This window comes from Bos mutus, chromosome 14 (assembly GCF_027580195.1).
Source record: "Bos mutus isolate GX-2022 chromosome 14, NWIPB_WYAK_1.1, whole genome shotgun sequence".
In the NCBI taxonomy this organism is placed as follows: Eukaryota; Metazoa; Chordata; class Mammalia; order Artiodactyla; family Bovidae; genus Bos; species Bos mutus.
Genome location: NC_091630.1, coordinates 3005455 through 3021348, shown reverse-complemented (window position 1 = coordinate 3021348; position 15894 = coordinate 3005455). Strand labels below are relative to the sequence as shown.

Genomic DNA, 15894 nt, shown 5'->3' with positions numbered 1-15894 from the left:
AGGTCAATATAAAGAAGTCAGTTGTTTCCCTATACACCAGAAATGAAGCATTAAAATTTAATAATTAAATAAGGGAAATAATACAAATAATAAAGAGATATTTTGACATAAATGTAACAAAACATGTACAGAATCTATATGGAATCAACATTATTGATGTCATTCCCTCCTAAATAGGACAATATATTAAAAATTATCTCAATTAAAATCTCAGGAAACCTTTTTACAAATATTAACAAGATGATTTTTAATATTTTTATGAAAAAACAAAGTACTTGGAACAGACAACACAATACTGAAAAGTGGGAGGAGGATGAGCAGAAGATAAAGACATAAACATTATTCAAAGCTTGATGCAAATCAATCACCAAGCTTTCTATAAAACTATATTAAGCAACACAGCTTCTTATTGGGGAAAAAGTAGACACATAGGTTAGTGAAACAGAATGAAGAGACCTGAAATAGATGTACACAAAGGTAGTTAATTGATTTGAAGAAGCAAAGGAGTTCAATGGAGAAGATGTAGTCAAATGAAAATGGTGCTGTTACAATTGAACACCCATGTGCAAAAAAAAAAAAAAAAAAGTGAGCTTAGCAATAGATCTTATGGATCCTCAACATAATGCAAAGTGCAAAACTATAAAAGTTTTAACCAAGCATATAAGATAAAATCTATACAACTCTGAGTTTGGTAATGAGTTTTTACATACAACACTAAAAGTGAGATCCATAAAAGAAAATATATATATATATACGTTAAACAATGAAAAGTAAACACTTTCAGTGGGAAAGACATTGTAAAGGGAATGAAAGAAACAATCTACAGTTTGGAAGAAAAATATTTCAAAGCATGTTTCTGATAAAGGACATATATCCAGACTATGCAAAGAACTCTTAAAACTCAACAAGAAAAAATTTTCAACTTGAAAAGGGAAAAAGAGCTAAGAGATGCCTCACCAAAGAATATATACATATGGTAATAGATGGTTAAAATATTTAATATTACCCATCATTAGGGAAGTTCAGATAATATCTGAATACATAACAAAAAATTAAAAAGCTGAAAAAAGCCATTGCTGTTGAAGATGCAGAACAACAGCAGGTTTTACTCATTGGTCATAAGAATAGGGAACCATATGGTCATTTTGCAAGATGATTTAGCATTTTCATACGAAGTTAAATCTATCTTACTATATGACCCAGCAATTGTATTCCTAGGTATTTACCAATTGGATTTATGCCATGAGATACTTACCATACAAATCCTGAACACAAATGTTTATAATATTTGCATTCATATTTGACAAAAGCCAAGATGCATTTCAACAGGTAAATGGGTAAGCAAACTGTCTTTTTAATACAGTGGAATGCTATTTAGTGATAATAATGGTGAACCATCAAGTTATTCAGAAATATGATAAATTTTAAATGCTTATAACTAAAAAGGCTAAAAAGGCTTGCTCAAAAGACTACAATAGAAACCTTAAAAGGCTACAATACATCTCCATTTATATGACACTGGGTAAAGGTCAAACTATAAAGCTGCAGATCAGTGGTGGCCAGGAGTTGAAGACCCTCACGAATGACAGGAGAATAGGTGAAGAACAGGATTTTTCAGGATACTGTGACTATTTCGTCTGTGCTGTAGCGGTGGGTATGCAACACTGTATTTATTAAGATCCACAGAACTCTATATAACGAAAAGTAGTATAAACCAATTTATGAAAATTAAAAAGATTGTTTAGAAGGCCATGGGCTCCCAAGATGGAGTGCAAACTGTGAGGAACAATCTAACTGCATTACAAATACACAAGTCAATTCCACTGAAAGTGGGGGAGAGAAATGGGAGTGCTCTAAATAACTTTTTAAATGAGGTGAGTTTTGAAGACTAAAGGCAAAAGAAACTGCAGAAAGCCCTGTCCTCTGGTTGATAAAGTTGCTTCCCTTGGGGTATATATTAACTATTCTGAGACAACTCTTTATATATAATGGATTTGAACAATTAAATAAATGGATGACAGTGGAGATTATGTTTCTTAATATTAGAATGAGATTATAGACAATCTTGCATAAAAGGTAATAATGACCTATGACCACATGGGTTAGGATTAGGGAAATTAATATTAATTCATGTTTAGCATAATACATATACATATGTCATGTTTAGCATAATACATATACATATGTTTATATTCCAAATAAACACATGGAATTTTTCATATGTGTATAGATATATAGGGTAGCATGATCTGTTAGCAGCAAAAGCCTAGAAGAAAAACATAATTGTGATAAGCATACCTGATGCCAAGATTTTGGCTTCTAATACAATTTTCCAGGAAATAAAACAGTGCTCCTTGATAAATGTCCAATTCTTGACCTTAAGCAAGATCAGTATACAAGATGAGCCTGGAGTATGCTGGGAAGTAAGAAGTCCTAACACACACACACACACACAGGGTTATATTAAAGAGACAAATGAGCCAACTGAAAGAACTTTCAATGATCAAAACTGTAGAAATTTGAGCAAAAAAAATAGCATAGTATTGAATATAAATTTGGAGAAGGAAATGGCAGCCCATTCCAGTATTCTTGCCTGGAGGATCCCAAGGACAGAGGAGCCTGGCTGGCTACAGTCCATTGGGTCCCAAACAGTCGGACATGACTGAAGTGATTTATCATGCACACATGCACAAGTATGAAAGAAATATCCATGAATCCATCTTAACATAAATAAAAAATGAATAAATAAACAAATGGGGAAAAGGAAAGTATTGCATATGAAAGAATCCCGAGTAATTTAAGGTCTTCTGCTCCAATAAATATTCTGGAGAGTTAACTCCTTACTCCTTAAATGTGTCCCGCACATCTTGACTTTTTTCCAGAGAGTGCAGTATGGAAAGGGAAAAGGATGTAACTTTACAATAGATAAATCTGATGAACCCTGCCTTAGCCTGGTGCTTAAGATTAGCATCAATCATAATAAGTCATGTTAATAGTATGTATCTGAGATTGTACTAGACTGACAGTTTTATTATATGATCTTCCTGTTAGAAAACTATGATCCTAGTATAGTCATGAGAAAAGTTTCAGACAATCCCCAACTGAGATACAAAATACTTGACCAGTTCTCCTCAAAACTGTTAAGGTCACTAAAGCATAGGAAGTCTGAGAAAGATGTCATAGTGATGAAGAAACTAATGAAACATGACCAATAAATCTAAGTGATATCTTGGATAGGATCCTGGAGCAGAAAAAGTACATTAGGTAAAAAGTAAGGATTTGTGAATAACATACAGACTTCACGTAATAGTAATGTCTAGATATTGGTTCATTAACTGCAACAAATGTACCATAATAATGCAGCAGGGGAATAATGTAATAGGAAAATGAAATAATAGAAACTGAGAGCTGGTATATGCACATACATATTATAAAAGAAGGCATGAAAAATGCCATAAAATTAATATAATTATGTGCCACTTCAGAGAAGAATGAGAAAATGTGTGGCTGCTAGTTAAAATATTTTTTATATTCAAAAGGTTTACATCATTGATTGAAGACATATTTATATTTTCCAATGAAATATCATCATTAGTACTCTGGATAATATGACAAAGTATTTCCAAGATAATGTGAAAAACAATTCTTTTTTTGCTTATAAAATGCTGTAATACTTATCTACACTGACAATCAATATATGTATGGGTCAGTTTATTTATTTAAAAGCAATGTTGATACAGAAAAGTATGCATATATTAAGTATATGTATGGTGAATTTCCACAAAATGAAGACATACAAGTAACCAGTAATAGATTAAAAAAAAGAAGAAGAAACAGGTTATTACCAACATTCCGAAGCCCCTCTTGTTATTTGAAGGAAGAGGTCAGGGGTTGTAGAAGGGTGTTATGAAGACAGCAATGTTTGAACTGGATCTTGAGGGAAAGCTGGCATTTTAGCAGATGAAGATGAGACGTGAAAGAAGGACATTACAGAGAGGTAAGCAAGTGAACAGTGCCTCCCAAATGCATTGTGGGAATGACGACCAGCAGATCTGTTCAGCTCTCTCGTGCACAAAGAGTATGCAAGCTTTCAAGCTCAAGCTTGGTTTCTGGTCCACTTCCTGAGGGTTTTAATGTTCCTATTGTATTTTGTTTGGTAGAAAGAAGAAAAATATAAAGGGTTTGAGTTGAGAAGTAATCTCCTTTAGGATAATAAATCATACAAAAATTACAGAGTAAATTGGCAAGACACAAGTTGCAGAAAAACCTAAGAGGGTGTTACACCTCGAAATTCTGTCACTAAATCCTTTCTTACATGATAACCAGAAGCAATAATGAGACAGAGCTTATATTCCAGATTGCATGAAGTGATAGAACTCTTTTAAAGAAGCTGATCTATCTTCCCTAAAAAAATACATGCAACATGGAGAATCTGTCTACAGATGCCCCCTCTCATACCTCTACTTCACTCAGCTCTGTAGAAAGAGATCATAGCTTTATTTGACAATCCCAAGAGAAAACAGGATTTTCCTAATAGAAAATGCATATAAATCAAATGAAATTTAAGCATGCATCTTAGTAACTGTAAGATATTCTTTAGTCTCTCAAAGCACAATAAGGGTTACTATGAAAAAAAAAAAAGCCTCAAAGAAATAAATAAACTAGCTTGGAGAAGTAAATACATATTCATGTAATTCCCTGCATGTGTTTCATGCTGTTCTTCCAGGAAGAATATTAAATTCTAATATATAGTCCGTCCTCAGGAAACTGATAAAAGAGAGTCACAAATACAAAACTGCTATGTATAATGTACGTCATTTTCAAATGTTTAAATTGATTTCTTATTTTAAAATTTATTTTAATTTACTTTTATTGAAGTATTATTGATTTACAAATATTACATTAGTTTCAATGTACAATAAAGTGATTCAATATTTTATAGATTATTATCCACTTAAGTTATTAAAAATAATGGCTATACTTTCCTGTGCCATAACATATAGCCTACATAGTCTATATCGCTTAATTCTAAACCCCTCTCTTGCCCGTCCCCACTGGTATCCACTAATTTGTTCTCTATATTTGCAAGTCTGCTTCTTTTTTGAATACAATGCTGATTTGGGGAAGTAGCATCTGAGTATATCTCTAGGAACTACAGAAACTCGGTCCAAGGCTGTTTCTGGGAAGAAGTTCTCGTTGCCTTGCAGTTATGTTGGGTCTATCTTTCGAATATCAACTGCATGCCTGGCCAAGAGGAAGAAGATCCATAGACTTCTTTTACAGCAAACACATTGCCAGAAAACACATTAGGCTGCTATTTTTTACATACGTATTCTTTCATTTACATGATTAAGTGATAAATAAGAGAGAGAAGTCAAAATTGTTGTGTGTGCTCATACCAAAACCTCCAAGCGGTTTGGCCACCACAGTTTTGGAATCACAAAATCACATAACCATTGCTATTTCATTAAGGATTGAGAGATTTTAATGTTAATGAGTTTAAAGCATCATAAAAACCATACTATGAATTTTCCCTGCTTAGCTCAAATAGATACTCCTGTATAATGAAGAAATTGGCCGGCCTTTGTTCCTAGTTCCTGGGAGGAAGCCTTGGAATTTCCTTTCTTATTCATCGCAGTTTATGCCACCAAAGGAACTCACTATGGGTCCCTAGAAAATAGGTTATGGCAACAGAATGAGTCAAGCTGGGGGCTGGTCATACCAGGAAGGCCAACCATGTGATTAGGGGTTGGGGCTTTTAGCCACAAGACATCAGCTTGATTTACGGGGAGAGAAGAGGGGAAATGGAGATCAGATTCAACTGTGGTCAGTGATTCAGATAAGCATCTCTACATAATCAACGTCCAATGAAACTCTAAACATCGAGCCTTGAGTGAGCCTTCCTGTTTGGCTATTCTGTGCATATTGTCATACAACAATATGACATGGTGGTTATATACCCTGACTCCACAGAGAGAAGACAGCGGAAACCTTTATGTTTGGAACCCTCCTAGAACCTGACCTATACACCCCTCCTTTTGACTGGTTCTGACTTGTATTCTTTTGCTATAATAAAGCCATAAAGGAAAAAGTGACAGTGTTAGTTGGTCCGACTCTTTGTGACCCCGTGGACGGTAGCCTACCAGGCTTCTGCGTCCATGGAATTCTCCAGGCAAGAATACTGGAGTCATTCCCTTCTCTAGGGGATCTTCCCAACCCAGAGACTGAACCTGAGTCTCCTGCATTACAGGCATATTATTTACCATCTGAGCCACAATAAAGCTATAATTATTAGCATAGTCCTTTTCTAGGTTGCGTAAGTTGACCTAGTGAATTACCAAACCCAACTGGGTAGTAGATACACTCCGACTTGAAGCCAGTTAGCTAGAAGTGAAGATGGCCCTGGGAACACACAAATTATTGTCTTGTATATGAAGTTGAATCAGTCCTTTTGCAGAGACAGTGCCCTTAATTCGCAAAGCTTGCCCTGATTTTGGGTAGCTGATATCAAAAGCATTGACAGTATTTTTTTTTAAGTTTATAAAAGACACCATTTTGCCAACTATAAATTTTACAATTGCTACTGTTTTTTTTGAACTTACATCATACAAAAAGATTATTATTAATGTAGAATCAGCTGGTAATTTTTAGTAAATGAGTATTTCTTGATTTCTTCTTTTTAGCTTATACAAGGTATCTAAGACAAATAAATTACAGTAAATGATGGTCAGAGCTATGGTTATTCCAATGGTCATGTGCAGATCTGAGAGTTGGACCATGGAGAAGGCTGAGTGCCAAAGAATCAATGCTTTTGAACTGTCGTGCTGGAAAGGACTCTTGAGAGTCCCCTGGATAGCAAAGAGATCAAACCAATCAATCCTGAAGGAAATCAACCCTGAATATTCACTGGAAGGACTGAAGCTGAGGCTGAAGTGCCAATATTTAGGCCACCTGATGCGAGGAGCTGAGTCATTGGAAAAGATCCTGATGCTGGGAAAGATTGAGGCCAGGAAGAGAAGTGGGCAACAGAGGATGAAATGGTTGGATTGCATCACCAACTCAGTGGACATGGGTTTGAGCAAACTCCAGGAGATAGTGAAAGACAGGGAAACCTGGTGTGCTGCAGTCCATGGGGTGGCGAAGAGTCAGACAAGACTGAACAACAACAGCAACATTTAGTTTTAACTGAAAGGCAAGCATCATGCATCCTAAGACCGAGGGAACATATTATTATTACATAGCTCTGCTTAAACCAAAGAAACAAAATAACAGAGACTTCAATATTAGCTCACCTTGGATAATTATGAGAAAAGTGGACCACCCATATCTTCTTTGACTCAGACCACCACTTCTTAATCAGGGAATCTAGAAAACGGTCCCAAGTCTAATTAAAAGCAGAGAATCAATGCACGCATTTAACAACCGCCTCTCCACTACTGAACCCAAAGGCTCGAGTTAAGTTCAGTAAGTTAACTGACTTGTGTTTCAGCTGTGATTCTCAACATTAAAACAGTGTTGAATACAACTACAACCAACAATCATGCTTTCTCCTTCCATCCACCTTCACGCTCCAGTGGTCGGAATGCTTTGACCATCTGCAAATTGATAGATGCTTTCTTGGACTGCTGTTATTTTCTGATGACGAAAAGTGCTTCCCTGGCGGAAAATAGAATTAAACAAACTACACAAGCAATGTAAAGGCATAAAATTCAAATGCTCTATGGAAATAATGCAGATCAATTCAATCTAACTTTTTTCTATAAATGTTATGAAATTTAAAACTGCTGAGGAAAAAGTAATTGGAACACTAAGAACTTAAACTGCATAATTTGAACTCTTTTTAAAAAGCATTGAGTGAAAGTTCAAGAAATGAGTCATTTAAAATATGCATTAAAAACAATGCAAAAGAGTAAAATGGCATTAGGTCCAGCTGAGGTACAGAATTATTCAGAACATCCTGTGAAATCTTAGTCATCACTTTCAGATTAAATTTAGATTGGAAAAACTCTTTAAGAACAAGCTATATTTGGAGATGTAGTAATATTCACAAGGCCTGGGCAATGGCACCCCACTCCAGTACTCTTGCTTGGAAAATCCCATGGATGGAGGAGCCTGTTAGGCTGAAATCCACGGGGTCGCTAAGAGTCGGACATGACTGAGCGACTTCACTTTCACTTTTCACTTTCATGCATTGGAGAAGGAAATGGCAACCCACTCCAGTGTTCTTGCCTGGAGAATCCCAGGGACAGGGGAGCCTGGTGGGCTGCTGTCTATGGTGTCGCACAGAGTCGGACACGACTGAAGTGACTTAGCATAGCATAGCATGGCATTTATCATTTATGTTTTGGGGAGGTAAAAAGATATTTTTATTACAAATAGAGGAAAAAATTTCTAGTTTAAAAAACTAAACTTTTATTTTTTTTAATCAGTAAAATAAGAAAAGAAAAACTTTGCAGAATTGATATGCCATTAGGTAACTTGAGAACTAGCGACATATTGTCAATATACTTTATTACTTTAGCTAGTGGTTTCTGACATGTTAAAATAAAAGGTGAATATGAGATAACCATTACAATTAAGAAGACGTATTTTGATTCTAGAAGACAAGAAAAATTTTACATATATCTCATGATCTACCTTTCAACTAACTCCTGGCACCCGTTTCATGTATATCTTGATTTTCAGTAACAAAATTCCCTTAAATGTGCCATGTTCTGTCAAGCTTCTGCCTTTGATCATGGAGTAGTCTCACCTATGTGAAGTTCGATACCTCCTTGGAACTTGGTAAAATTTGTCTTATAGTCTGACATGGGTCTGAACCTAAATGAATAAATCCTTGTGTCTGGGTCTTAGTATCATCAATGTAGCCTTGCCTACAGAGGCTCAAACTCGATCGTTGAGAACTTGAAAGCTAAAGCACCTGGGAGACTGCTATGCAGCAGTATGCATAATGATACAGAATTCAGAATAGAATGATTAAAAAAATGTAAGCTTGGCAAGATATCAGACCGTATTTAAAGTCATCACAAAGAAACCACCATATTCATGATAATATTATGCCCATTAAATTTTGAGGCATCTCAGCTATACCAAGAGGGACTTGGATTCTGAGTCATTGAAGCATTTATTCATCTTAGTTTGTAGTTTGTACAAGAGAACATAAAATTACTACCAATAATGTATTTTACTTAACTCTATGTTAATTGGGAAAACGGGCTGATGAAAGAATCATTTCAAAAGAAGTCAAGAAGCACAGATTTATATGTACTAAAGAAAAGCCAAAATGATGTTCAAATAGACATAAAACTGATTTTCTCTATGCAGGTAAAAGTCAGTTGAACATCAATCAGAAATAATGTATTTGCATGTCCATAGATGAGAACTGTTTTTTCATTGCCACAGGCTATCTGCATCATAAGGAAGTGTAAAATAGTCCACCGACATAGAAAAGATAGAATCATCTATCAAGGGGTGTTGTGAACAATGCAGTTTTCTATTAAATATATTTAGTTTTGTTTTTTTTTAATTTCAATTTCAGTGAAGTGAATACTATGATTTTTTTAAAAAATCAATGAAAGATTTTTTTTTCTATAGTTAAGGCTGAACTCATTAGGTTTGGCTTCATTATTTATAAAGGTTAAGCCAGAATGTTTATTTACTAGATAAGTATTCCCAAAGTTTCTTTCTCAAGTTCTTATAAGGAAATGGATTGAGTTTATAAAAGTCTCCATAATTTGCTAATGTAATGCTAGGAAGTCATGTCCAAGAAAATTTCTTCATCAAACTTTGACCTGTGATACCTATGAATTTAGGAGAATTCTTTTCTTCTCAAGGGTCCTAAAATACTCTGTTTCCTTTCCCATTAGGAAGTGATCTCTACCACTTACAAAACTGGAATACCTCCAGCCAGGCCACTTTTTTTCTGAGAGAGATTTATAAGTATTGGCTCCATATAGCAGACTTAAGTTCCTTAAAGTAGCTTGTGATAACTGATTAAATAGTCATCATTCTGAAATATGTTATTACAGGTAAGACCTTGGTTGTATTATAATTTTGTCGTTATATTCTGATAAAAAGAGGACAGATTTAATGAAACTATAGGGGGCTTCCCTGGTGGCTCCGATGGTAAAGAATCTGCCTGCAATGCAGGAGGCCTAGGTTCAGTCTCTGGGTTGGGAGGATCCCTTGGAGAGGGGCATGGCGACTCATTCCAGTGTTCTTGCCTGGAGAATTCCATGAACAGAGGAGCCTGATGGGCTACTGTCCATTGATTTGCAAAGAGTGGAACATGACTATAGCTACTTAGCACACACCCATCATGCAAGTAAATATGTTGCCATAGAAAGCAAAGAAATTCAAGATTGTTCCTCTTCTGGGAAACAGGAGGTCAGTCAGAATGTCATTTAAAGATTTTTGTTTCAAAGAAGTTCAGTTCAGTTGCTCAGTCTTGTCCGACTCTTTGTGACCACATGAACCACAGCATGCCAGGCCTCCCTGTCCATCAGCAACTCCAAGAGTCCACCCAAACCCATGTCAATCGAGTCAATGATGCCATCCAACCATCTCATCCTCTCTCATCCCCTTCTCCTCCTACCTTCAATCTTTCCCATCATCAGACTCACATATATAGAAAACAAATTAGCAGTTATTATCATGAGAAGTAGGGGTTCCCAGGTAGTGCTAGTGGTAAAGAAACCACCTGCCAATAAATGAGATATAAGAGACCCAGGTTTGACCCCTGGGTCAGGAAGATCCCCTGGAGGAGGACATGGCAACCCATTCCAGTATTCTTGTCTGGAGAATCCCATGGACAGAGGAGCCTAGCTGGCTACAGTCCATGGGGTCACAAAGAGTTGGACATAACTGAAGCAACTTAGCATGCATGCATAAGAAGAGATAAAGCAGGTTCATGACAAATAGATGGGGATGCAATGGAAACAGTGAGAGACTTTATTTTTTTGGACTCCAAAATCACTGCAGATGGTGACCGCAGCCACGAAATTAAAAGACACTTGCTCCTTGGAAGGAAAGTTATGACCAACCTAGACAGCATACTAAAAAGCAGAGACATTACTTTGTCAACAAAGGTCCATCTAGTCAAGGCTATGGTTTTTCCAGTGGTCATGTATGGATGTGAGAGTTGGAGTATAAAGAAAGCTGAGCTCAGAAGAATTGATGCCTTTGAACTGTGGTGTTGGAGAAGAGTCTTGAGAGTCCCTTGGACTGCAAGGAGATCCAACCAGTCCATCTTAAAAGAAATCAGTCCTGAGTGTTCATTGGAAGGACTGATGCTGAGGCTGAAACTCCAATGCTTTGGCCACCTGATGTGAAGAACAGACTCACTGGAAAAGACCCTGATGCTGGGAAAGATTGAAGGCGGGAGGAGAAGGGGAGGACAGAGAATGAGATGGTTGGATGGCATCACCGACTCAATGGACATCAGTTTGAGTAAACTCTGGGAATTGGTGTTGGACAGGGAAGTCTGGTGTGCTACAGTCCATGGGGTCGCAAAGAGTTGGACAGGACTGAGTGACTGAACTGAACTGATTCAATAAAAAAATAAAAATTTAAAATATATTTTTTAATATTTAAAACTGAAGAGTACTGAGGTGTTATGACTTCTCAAAACTTGAAAAGTGAAGGGTGTCCATACATTTTTGGAAAATAGAACATTGCAGTAATAACAACATTTCAAATGAGTAAATATTATTATATCTTATTAGTTCTACCAATCATATGTAATTAGCTGTGGTTCAGTTGCATCTTAGATTAATAATTGAATGAATTTGTCTACTTCTGTAATTAAAAAGCTCTGGGAAATCCTGAACCTGTCCGCTGTAACAGTCTGAAAGCTTTCTAAGTGAAGCTGTCAGTAGCCTACCCTGAGTCCAGTCTTGAGTGTGTTAATATCTTAAAGTAACTACTGCAGTCCTTTCCCACAGGCCTCCCTTTCTGTGTTTAGGACACAAACCTAATCTGTAGCTGATTTCAGAATCTTTATGGAAACATGAGAATAAAATAAAGCCTGTCTTCAGTTGGGGCTTCCCTGGTGGCTCAGGGGTCAAGAGTCAGCCTGCCAGTGCCGGAGATGTGGGCTGATCCCTGGGTGGGGAAGATCCCCTGGAGAAGGAAATGGCAACCCACTCCAGTGTTCCTGCCTGGGAAATCCCATGGACAGAGGAGCCTGGAGGGCTACAGTTCATGGGGTTGCAGAGTCACACACAACTTAGTGACAAAAAAAAAAACAAAACAAAACAATGATAATAACATTTCAGTTGATACAGATTTCACATGAATCTGATTTACTAGCAGTAATTCTTAAACATAAAATGTCTTCTGAGAGTTCATGAAAATACTCATATGAAAAGAAAATGTGGTAACGTCTGTGCCTTGGTAAAGAAGATAATAAAGCCATTTCAAAAGACATTTTAAGAAATGATATCTCAAATTATAGTAACATTCCAAGTAAATACCAAGAAAATGGTAAAAAAAAATGTAAGTGAAGAGATTCAGAGTACTGAAGGAGGTCTTAGGTATTTATGCTTTTATAGAACTCCTTAAGTCTGATGCACTTTTCCTAATTGAAAACCATTAGCATAAAAAATGCTAGATTCAGCTAAGACTGTGAATCAGCAAACATTTAAAATACCTGCAGTAATGACTGATAGTACTGTGCTGTAGTTGCTTCTTATCTTCAGGCAAAGTCTCTTCAGACCTGATAAATACAGAAACGTTTGACAAACTTTTGATATGAAGCATATCAGTATTTTCTCCAAGTTTAAAAGATACTATAAAAAGTGAGGGTATTGGCAAATCTGTAAGGACTTCGCATAGAAAACACAATTTTAAATTATTGATATTATTCAATAAAGTCAATATGAATATGATTTTCCCTTTATGGCTTTAGCTAGAGGAAAGTTAAGCATATCTTCCGATTAAATATCTCTTCCATTCCTGCTCACCAGTAGTAACATACCAAATAAGTCAACTTCTTTCTAACATCCCTCTATTTATAAGATGAAAGAGCACATCTTGGAGATATTCCCAGGTAACCACTGGTATTATATCAAAATCAGTTACTGTCATGAAAGCTACACCATAGATGTTGTTTTGTTTCATTTGTTCTATTGTCAGATCAGGATAGGATCTGTGGAAGTAGAAAAAACAAATTACTATATGAGACATGCCTGTCCATGCATGCTCAGTCCCATCTGACTCTTTTTGGCTGCATGGACTCTAGCCCGCCAGGCTCTTCTGTCCATGGAATTTTCCAGGCAAGAATATTGGTGTAGGTTGCCATTTCCTGCTCCAAGATGAAGTATGGACCCTCTTCAAATAGGATCATGAATGCTTGAAAACATTACGTGGTTACATATTGCATCTAAATTACAATAAAGTATTTGATAGTAAACATACAACATAACAAGAAAACAAACTTAGCTGTTTTATAACAGAGGCATGTTTGTTTCCCTCAGTAATAAAGGGGCGCTTGCTTGTGCCGCACATATACTAAAATTGGAACAATACTGTGAAGATTAGTATGGCCCTGTGCGAGGAAGACACACAGATTAGTGACGCGATCCATATTTTACCGACTCACGTTGTTGTATGGCAGAAACTAACACAACATTGTAAAGCAATTATCCTCCAATTAAAAAGTAAAAATAAAAAAAGGGGATAAGGTGAACATAAAGAACAAAAAATCACAGTGGCAAAACAGAACGTGGCAGATCACACATAAAAAGGATATTCCTTCATACTGGAAACGTAGTAAGAAAGTAAATCACCCATTAAAATCGGCTGAACTTTGCTAAGATATTAACATATCTCAGAGCTTTTTGGACTCAGATATTGTAAGCTAGTAAATAAATTTCAACTTTTGTCCTTTATTATGCTCCAGTACTCTTGCCTGGAAAATCCTATGGACGGAGGAGCCTGGTAGGCTGCAGTCCATGGGATCGTGAAGAGTCAGACACGACTGAGCGACTTCACTTTCACTTTTCACTTTCCTGCATTGGAGAAGGAAATGGCAACCCACTCCAGTGTTCTTGCCTGGAGAATCCCAGGAACGGGGGAGCCTGGTGGGCTGCCGTCTATGGGGTCGCACAGAGTCGGACACGACTGAAGCGACTTAGCAGCATGCTCATTCAAATTCTGTAACAAACTGAAAACTTACTTGGCAAAAACCATCAGAATATTGCAAGGTAATTATTCTCCAATTAAATAAATTACTTTAAAAGGTATGTTTCAGATGTCTGTGAGGTTCACTAATTTTATAATACCAAATACAAGTTCATAATACCAAAGATTACTAATATATAATTATACTATAATTAATATATTGTTAATATATGTTATGACCTATTACCAAAAATACAATATATACTGTTAACATCATTAATATAACAATGTAACATATATATGTATTCATTGTTATTAATAATATACTCAAATGATTGATCAATCAATTTTTTTAGATTCTCGATTTCAGTTTCAACATGGTAAATAATGAATGTTTTCCCCACAAAGACAGAGATTTGTGGGAGTTGTCAAAAAGTTTTAACAATGTACAGCACCTCAGGACAAAATGCAAACAAACATACACACACAAACACACGCACATTGACTTCTCTTTTCCTTTAAAAACATAAGGCATACATACGTGATTCTACTCCTATGTCACTGAAAGTGACACTGTTAGCGGCTCGGTCCTGTCTGACTCTTTGTGACCCCGTGGACTGTAGCCCACCAGGCTCATCCGTCCATGGGATTCTCCAGGCCACAATTCTGCACTGGGTTGCCCTTCCATTCTCCAGGGGATCTTCCTGACCCAGGGAGTGAAGGCAGGTCTGCACTGCAGGCAGATTCTTCACCAACTGAGCGAGCCATCAGGGAACTGATGTAACGTGCTGTATGCAGTGAGACATCTCTTCCTGGTTTGTCCTGCCTTTACTGCTGAAGCCCCGTAACCCAGGACAGCTCTCACACAGGCCCGCTGGGACGAGAGAGGGGGAACCGAGCACTTCCGGTCGTTACACCAGCACGTCAGCAGACTTGCAGAGCGTGTAATACAGCTAAAATCAGAGGCAAAACAGATTCTATGATCACTTTGATTCACCACGAGGAGTCAAGAAACGACATGCTTAGTCTGCAATCATATCAGATCAGATCAGATCAGTCGCTCAGTCGTGTCCGACTCTTTGCGACCCCATGAATCGCAGCACGACAGGCCTCCCTGTCCATCACCAACTCCTGGAGTTCACTCAGACTCACGTCCATCGAGTCAGTGACGCCATCCAGCCATCTCATCCTCTGTCGTCCCCTTCTCCTCCTGCCCCCAATCCCTCCCAGCATCAGAGTCTTTTCCAATGAGTCAACTCTTTGCATGAGGTGGCCAAAGTACTGGAGTTTCAGCTTTAGCATCATTCCTTCCAAAGAAATCCCAGGGATGATCTCCTTCAGAATGGACTGGTTGGATCTCCTTGCAGTCCAAGGGACTCTCAAGAGTCTTCTCCAACACCACAGTTCAAAAGCATCAATTCTTCGGCACTCAGCCTTCTTCACAGACCAACTCTCACATCCATGCATGTCCACTGGAAAAACCATAGCCTTGACTAGACAAACCTTTGTTGGCAAAGTAATGTCTCTGCTTTTGAATATGCTATCTAGGTTGGTCATAACTTTCCTTCCAAGGAGTAAGCGTCTTTTAATTTCATGGCTGCAGTCACCATCTGTAGTGATTTTGGAGCCCAGAAAAATAAAGTCTGACAGTGTTTCCACTGTTTCCCCATCTATTTCCCATGAAGTGATGGGACCGGATGCCATGATCTTCATTTTCTGAATGTTGATAGCTCATAATAAAGTGCATCAGTGCATTAATTTTACCTGTCTTTC

General features: G+C 37.2%; 1 non-coding gene across 1 annotated transcript; it reads left to right on the top strand.

Moving 5' to 3' along the window:
- The first annotated feature begins 13483 nt into the window (after nt 1-13483).
- Nucleotides 13484-13591, top strand: LOC138990836 (U6 spliceosomal RNA). Its single transcript, XR_011466948.1, has one exon. It is a non-coding gene; the product is annotated as a U6 spliceosomal RNA (small nuclear RNA).
- Nucleotides 13592-15894: the final 2303 nt, after the last annotated feature.